The following is an 8,773-nucleotide window of genomic DNA, read 5'->3' as shown; positions in this document are numbered from 1 at the left end:
CAGTCAGGCTCTTTGCGAGTGCATCATCCCACTGTCCTATCAGGGCATAAAGTTGAAATTCTTGTAGGAAGGTGTTCAATGCGTCTTGCAGCAGTAGTAGACTATATCTTATCTTGCAACATGCTGTGATGCCTTCTGAGCTGTTGGGGTTAATGAACATGGAACTTATGGGGGGGGCGGGGGCAGACACAGTGCTTCAGGGAATCCCCTGTACCTTCAAAGTGCGCTCATGTCTCTCTCCCCCTCTCTGACCCGAGACAGCCCCCCTTATATCCTGCACTGGACTGAGTGGAGAAGTACAGGCTAGAGTCACTGCATGCATGGCCAGTGCACGCAGCAAGTCCCACCAGACTCTCCTGCACTGGATCGAGTAGAAAAGTACAGGACAGAGTCGCTGCATACATGGCCAGCATATGCAGTGAGTCTCACCAAACTCATGATCCAGCTTTGCTAACAGCAGCTGTCTGATACGTGACTACATTGTTGTAATCCCTTCTTGTTATCTTCTTCTGTGAAGGTCAGGTTCTCATGGATACACACATAGTTTTTAGAGCAACATATTCTACAACTTGTACAAGGGTACGATGCAAAGCGGCATTTACAACTGATCGTATAATGCTTATTAAACACGGCAAACAGCATACTAAACATAACAGACAAATTCCTTCCACACGGGCAATGAGTATAATTTGCTTCAACCAACCCCACCAGCAAAGAGATTTCACCCAGTGGTCTCCACAAGTTGCTGGTTCGGTCGGTGCAGTTCCTGCAGCTGGGCATGGATGGATTTGGAGTGGTCACTTAGATTCATACAATACAGTCCTTTAAAATCTTGACAACCATGTCTGTGAGCTGAAAGCAAAAAATCAGTAGCAGCTCTGTTTTGCAACATCGCATATCGAATACTATCTACATCTAGCAATAACTCAGAAATAGCTGTACTAGTCGCATTGTTAAACTTATCCTTGGCAGCAAAAGAGTCCTTGTTAGCAAGAGTGCATGCGGACTCCCTGTTCTTGCTGGTACTGTGCTTTGATCTTCTTCCACAACAGGCCAAGATTCTCAAGCAGCTAGATAAGGTGTCTGTGAGTCCATTACAGGCTTATGTCATCCAAATGTTTTTCTTGCAAGCACCCGAGACTGAATAACAATTGGTGTGATATATGTGTTTTCCAGCACCCAGGTGCGAGTCCCTTGAGTGTATTTACAGTCCTCCTCACCGATCTTCCGTTGCTTTCCCATATTCCACCCCCTTGCTCAAGAGACCACTTCTGCTGGGTTCATTTTAGTCTCGCAGGGTATAACACAGAGCAATCTACTAAGGCATGCAATAACATAGACACATATAGGGAAAAACCCAAAAAACATATCTCTATGGTACTGCTTTGAATCAGGTGTCCTATTTCTCTTTTTCTGATGCTTTCTCGTAATGCATATGGCATACTTTTGTGCTAACGTGGCACATTTATTTCCCATCTAATTGTTCCTGTTTGGTTTCTTTTTTTTCTTTTTTTTCTTTCTTTTTTCTTTTTTCTTTTTTTTTTCTTTTTTTTCTTTTTTCTTTTTTTTTTCCTTCCATCACTTACGACTGACATAAAAGTCTGCCTTTGCCACAAGAGCTCAGTTTCTCATTTTCCTACAGAGCATCCTATAGATTTTGGCTCAACTCCTTTTCCCAATCAACCATGATCTTATAGACAAACAACAAACAACCAGCGATACGCCCTCCACGAGTGAGCCGTTCCCGAGACCGTAAACATGTCGGCTGGTGAAAACTCCCCCAATATTTCAGGACTTCCATCGGTTCTACAGCCCATCCTGGTGTATCTGCCTGGGGTGCGCTCACCTTATGTCTAAACATTGTGTGTATACAAACTTCTTCACTTGACGGAGTGTCAGCCCTAGTTGCATACGAGAACAGTACCACACCGGGCAGAACACCTGCTCAAATGGAGTCACCTAACGACACTGCACACAACAAAAAACAAACAGTAGCACACATGCTGATCAGCAGGTATAAGCTGGCGCCCACACACACTTACACAGCAGACATACAAAAACAGCACTTCTATCTCAGGGAGACGACTGGGGAGGGGAGGGGGCGAGGCGGGCCATGGCAGGAGCAAACAGCTCCGGCTCTGTCCTGCTCTGCTGACATTCTGCCTCCTCCATCGGCCTCAGGTGGAGCAGAGGGGATCAGCAGGGGATTGTCCCAGACCTTCGGACCTGGCCAGTTCGATCCCCCTCCCGTGGGTTGTAATGCTGCAAAAGCCCCGGCTGCTGTGGCTCGCTCTGCCTTCATATCTTGTAAGGTCGATAACACTAACCACCATGTCGTCGCCAACGGTGATGCCTCTTTGTCTCCTTTACTTATCACTTCCCACAGTTTTTTCCCAACAGCCTCCCATATTTCTGGTTTAAAAGCTGTCTGGGGCTCTGGTGCAAATCCGTTCTCTCTGCACCAGGTTAACAACCTTCGGAGCATACGCTCATCGTATTTCACCCCTCTCTTAGAGAGGATATGCAGGAGAAGTCTTAATACAGCCCCTTCTTCTTTTGTTACTTGTTGCCCCATCTCCTGCCCCAGCTGCTCACCTCTCTCCGGGTGTCCGTGGCCACGTCGTCTGTTTCCTCTATTCTGGATTGCCGCCCAATCCGCCCGGTCTCAGTCCAGCTGAGCCGTCCTCCAGCCGGTGGATCTCCTTCTGGGTCTTCCGCCCCTCGCGTTCCGTTGCTCAAGCCAAGCGCCGATCGGGATCACGTCGGGGTCACCATCTGAGGAGAAATAACTGGACTCCAGACGATCCAATGTGAATCAACAGAAGCCGTTTATTAAGCACAGATCATCATCTTTTATACCCTGTGTTGTAGCCGTACATGCCACTTGCTTATTTCTGATTAGCTAGTTACACTGTCCACGCGCTGTCCATGCAGTTCATTCACACATCAGATTGGTTACAAGAATTCACATAGTAAATTGCTTAGTCATTAGCACAACATGTTTTCTACCTTCTCAGTTCCCGTTTTTCCCATGTACTAATTCCATCTTCTACCAGCTGTTTTGCCCTTAATCTAATCTCTCATAGTAGGGAGGCTGGCTCACGTGACCATTTTCTCTCAGACACATTCCTACAGTTGTCTATAATCGTTGAAGTGAAAACTTCAGGCTCATGCAGAACAGAGCGCAGAAGTGATGTCTGTATTTTCAGGTGAGCAAAGCTGCAGACTTCAAAGGTTCATGCATTAGTCTGTGAAGCTTCTTAAAGATTGTCACTGGAGTTTCTCAAAAGCTGGCTGAAAATGCATCTGTACATACAGATAAATGTGTTCTTTGATCTGAATGATAAACACAACTGTTTTTCTACATGTAAACTCTTTTTTATAAATGTTTATGAACTGTGGGAAATTCTGTCTCTGCCAGAATTTAAAATAAAGTGATTCAATGGGTTTGCTTTACATTTACCATTCATTATGCTCACTAACATTGCAGGAATCCCAACAGAGTTTTCAAGAAAGGTTCATGGTGTTGTACTTACAAGGCAAACACACAATAAATTACTGCTATCTAAAAAAGAAAATCCCCATTAACTTTCTATTAAAGAGCAAGTGGTGTGAACTATATGGAGAAATGCCTTTATGGTTACCCTATTAAAATGCTGTATGTTTTGTTTCAAGATTTAACCAAATATTGGCCAAGCTCTAACATTTTTATTCATTGTGAACAGCACCTAGCACTTTACAGTCTGTGATTTTCCGTGCACTGTTAAAGACAGTCCAGTATTCAGCTGGGTCGGCCCAGGAATAGTAGACACCTTGTGATCATTACTGCAGTTAAAGGCAAGCAAGGAGAGGCAGGGGTGTGGCCCTGTATGTCAGGGAGTGTTATGAATGCTTTGAACTAAACGATGGTGATAATGGGGTTGAGTGTTTATGGGTAAGAATCAGGGGCAGGGCTAACAAGGCAGATATCGTAGTAGGAGTCTGTTATAGACCGCCCAACCAGGATGAGGAGGCAAATGAAATATTCTATAAACGGCTGGAAGAAGTCTCAAGATCGCGAGCTCTTGTCCTCGTGGGGGACTTCAATTTGCCGGACATCTGCTGGGAATACAATACAGCAGGGAGGGAACAGTCTAGAAGGTTCCTGGAATGTACTGGGGATAACTTCCTGACACAGCTAGTGAGAGAGCCAACTAGGGAAGGTGCCCTGCTGGATCTGTTGTTTGTAAACAGGGAAGGTCTTGTGGGGGATGTGAAGGTTGGAGGCTGTCTCGGGAACAGTGACCATGAAATGATAGAGTTTTCGATTCTGGGAGAAGCAAGGAGGGGGGTCAGCAGAACTGCTACTTTGGACTTCCGGAGGTCGGACTTTGGGCTTTTCAGGAGCCTGGTTGACAAAGTCCCCTGGGAGGCAGTCCTCCAGGGCAAAGGAGCCCAGGAAGCCTGGATGATTTTCAAGAAGGAAGTCTTAAAGGCGCAGGAGCAGGCTGTCCCCATGTGCGGGAAGACAAGTCATTGGGGAAAAAGACCGGCCTGGCTAAACAGGGACCTAGTGTTGCAACTTAGGGAAAAAAAGAGGATCTATGGCCTCTGGAAGGAAGGGCAGGCCACTCAAGAGGACTACAAAGAGGTAGTGAAGCTATGTAGGGAAAAAATCAGGAGGGCCAAAGCCCAGCTAGAACTAAACCTGGCTTCTGTTGTCAAGGACAACAACAAAAGTTTCTATAAATATATTAGCAATAAGAAGAGGACTAAGGATTATCTCTGTCCTCTAGTAGATGGGGCCATTAACATAGTGACCAAGGATGAGGAAAAGGCTGAGGTACTTAATGCAGTCTTTGCCTCAGTCTTCAGCAGTAGGACCAGTTGTTCCCTGAGTACCCAGACCCCTGAGCTAGAAGACAGGGATGGGGAGCAGAATGAAGCCTCTATAATCCAAAGGGAAATGGTGAGGGACCTGCTTCAGCACCTAGAGGTGCACAAATCTATGGGGCCGGATGGGATCCACCCAAGGGTACTGAAGGAGCTGGCGGAAGTGCTCACCAAGCCACTTTGCATCATTTACCAGCAGTCCTGGATAACCGGGGAGGTCCCAGCTGACTGGAGGTTGGCAAATGTGACACCCATCCACAAGAAGGGCCGGAAGGAGGATCCGGGGAACTACAGGCCAGTCAGTCTGACCTCGGTGCCTGGGAAGGTCATGGAACAGATCCTCCTCAGTGCCATAACACGGCACATGCAGAAGAACAGGGTGATCAGGCCCAGTCAGCATGGGTTTGTGAAAGGCAGGTCCTGCTTGACAAACCTGATCTCCTTCTATGACAAGGTGACCCACTTAGTGGATGAGGGAAAGGCTGTGGATGTTGTCTACCTGGATTTTTGCAAAGCTTTTGACACCGTTTCCCACAGCATTCTCCTGGAGAAACTGGCTGCTCATGGCTTAGACGGGCATACTCTTCGCTGGGTAAAAAACTGGCTGGATGGCCGTGCCCAGAGAGTGGTGGTGAATGGAGTTAAATCCAGTTGGCGGCCGGTCACGAGTGGTGTTCCCCAGGGCTCAGTACCGGGGCCAGTTCTCTTTAATATCTTTATCAATGATCTGGATGAGGGGAATTGAATGCACCCTCAGTAAGTTCGCAGATGACACTAAACTGGGCGGGCGTGTTGATCTGCTTGAGGGTAGGTTGGCTTTGCAGAGGGATCTGGACAGGCTGGATCGATGGGCCGAGGCCGATGGTATGAGGTTCAACAAGGCCAAGTGCCGGGTCCTGCACTTGGGTCTCAACAACCCCATGCAGTGCTACAGGATTGGGGCAGAGTGGCTCGAAAGCTGCCTGGCAGAAAAGGACCTGGGGGTGTTGGTTGACAGCTGGCTGAATATGAGCCAGCAGTGTGCCCAGGTGGCCAAGAAGGCCAACAGCATCCTGGCCTGTATCAGGAATAGTGTGGTGAGCCGGACTAGGGAAGTGATCATCCCCCTGTACTCGGCCCTGGTGAGGCCCCACCTCGAGTACTGCGTTCAGTTTTGGGCCCCTCGCTACAAGAAGGACATTGAGGTGCTGGAGCGTGTCCAGAGAAGGGCTACAAAGCTGGTGAGGGGTCTGGAGGACAAACCTTATGAAGAACGACTGAGGGAGCTGGGGTTGTTTAGCCTGGAGAAGAGGAGGCTGAGGGGAGACCTTATCACCCTCTACAACTACCTGAAAGGAGGTTGTAGAGAGATGGGGGCTGACCTCTTCTCCCTGGTGACAAGTGATAGGACGAGAGGAAACGGGTTCAAGTTATGTCAGGGGAGGTTTAGATTGGATATTAGGAAACATTTTTTCACTGAAAGGGTTATTAAACATTGGAATAGGCTGCCCAGGGAGGTGGTGGATTCACCATCCCTGGAGGTGTTTAAAAAAAGGGTAGATGGGGTACTTAGGGACATGATTTAGAAGTGGTTTTTGTCAGGGTAGGTTAATGGTTGGACTCGATGATCTGAAAGGTCCCTTCCAACCTCAGCAATTCTGTGATTCTATGATTCTAAAGCATTTACAGGCAAAGCTTTGTTGGAGAAAGGTTTTATTCTTTCACGCTAAGCCAGCAAAACCAACAGTGTATTTCACACCAAAATGAAGGGGGGGTTGCCAACCCCCATGGCTTGTGCAAGATATTCAATCCCAGTAAAAGAGTTTACAGGTTGAGCAACCAACTAACTCTGCATGTTATAGACAAGGTTTCTCGGCATATGTCTACATTAGTTTTTTGGACTTGGAGCACAATTGTGTGTACACAATTGTTGCAGGTCACAGATCACCTTGGCCCTACAATCAGTGGTGGAGAGACAGATGCTCCAACCCTACCTTGCCCTGGTGCTCCAGGGAGCGAGAACAGAGGTTGTTCAGCCTGGAGAAGAGAAGGCTCTGGGGAGACCTTATTGCAGCCTTCCATTACTTAAAGGGGGCCTACAGGAAAGATGGGGACAAACTTTTCAGCAGAGCCTATAGCAATAGGACAAGGGGTAATGGCTTTAAACTAAAAGAGGGTAGATTCAGACTAGTTATAAGGAAGAAATTCTTTACAATGAGGGTGTTGAAACACTGGAACAGTTTGCCCAGAGAGGTGGTAGATGCCCCATCCCTGGAAACATTCAAGGCCAGTTTGGATGGGGCTCTGAGCAACCTGATCTGGTTGAAGATGTCCCTGCTCATGGCAGAGGGGTTGGACTAGATGACCTTTAAAGGTCCCTTCCAACTCAAACTATTCTATGATTCTGTGATTCTATGAACACTACATGACATCACCTAAGCAGCCACACCAAGATACTAGAAAACTTCCTTGATCAAGTCCTCTTTGACCTATTGCAGATCAGGTGGGCAGTTTGAGAAGTAATCATCACCCTCAACCACCCCCTCTCAAAGGGAGTTGATGTCCTCACTTTCTTTTGGTCAGTCCCCAGCCTTTGTAAATGACCACAAGAGCTGCTCCAACCTTACTGCAACACAAATAGGCTGCCTAAAAGCACCTTCAGCAGAAGCTAAATTAAATTTGCCTTCTTCCACACTAAAATGTCCTGAAAGCACATTTCCTTCCTGTCTTCTCTTTCACATCCATCAGTGACAGTATCTCAGCTGGGCAGAAAGTAGCTTCCAATGAAGAACAGTAATTTCTCTAGCTGCTCCAACCTGATTCACCATTGCCCATGTCTGTCACACTCAAGCCTTACAGAGTCCCTGAATCACTACAGTGAATAAAAAGGATTATTCTCATTTAAGAGGTCACCCCTGAATTGATGAGAGACATTCGGTAGCTGACTTCCCCAAGTTTCCACTGTGAATTAGCAAGACATCAGAGACATCATCCAGTTTCTTGCTGTATTATTCCCACCTTGCTACACTCTGGATTAAGGAAGGCATTAATTTCATTGGAGCTCATGTTAGGACATCTAAGCTTTGTACCACAGGAGAGGATCTTTAAAAACATTTTTGGCAAATGGAGGCAGCATTAAGGGTGAATGTAGAAATTAATTTTTCTCTCCTAATGAGACAGAACAATGACTGGCTCTGAAAGTGAAGACATGCAGCTCACGGTTAATGTGAAGGAGAAAGAGGGTCACGTCAAAGTGAAAGTTGGGAAGATAGTGATACTACAGGGCAGGAATGACAGATGCTGTCCTAAAGGAGAAGTGATACGATGAGAGCTTAGGCGAGAGTTTTAGCTTCTTGGATGAAAAAGAAAATCAGGTTTCAAAAGACATCATGCAGAAAGGATCTGCAAGGTTTAGACACAGCCTGAACATGAGGCTCTAGGCCAAACTGAAAGAGCAGAGCGCGCTGCAGGCAGGGTAGGGGTGGTGACAGAGCAACAGGAAAGAAGGTGGGAAAGGGAAGACATAGTGAGCCTCAGGAGCACTACTGGCAGGGCTTTTCCTCGGCACATCCGTGGACCCATTCCTGCTTCAGGTCAGACAGGGTGGCCATCTGAAAATGTCTCACACTTCTCTCCCTTCTCTTGTAAGAAAAGGCTGGTCCTGCTGATGGTCACATCTCTAAGGCCATAACACTCTAGAGGAAGGATGGAAATTGGGTTCTCTCTGAAGGCAGGGCACAGGTCCCACCTCTCTTAGCTCACGGGTCACCTTACTGGTTTCTCTGAACACCCAATGCCCAGTGCATTGTAATAGAGATGAGGCACTACTTGGGTCAGACATTTGGCATCATGCAGCTTCACACCGTGGATCTAGCCTTAGCTTTAAATCAGCGTCACTAAGATGTAAAACGATGGAACGAAA

The sequence above is a fragment of the Larus michahellis genome, chromosome W (genome assembly GCF_964199755.1).
Source record: "Larus michahellis chromosome W, bLarMic1.1, whole genome shotgun sequence".
NCBI lineage: Eukaryota > Metazoa > Chordata > Aves > Charadriiformes > Laridae > Larus > Larus michahellis.
Note: the sequence above shows the minus strand (reverse complement) of the source record.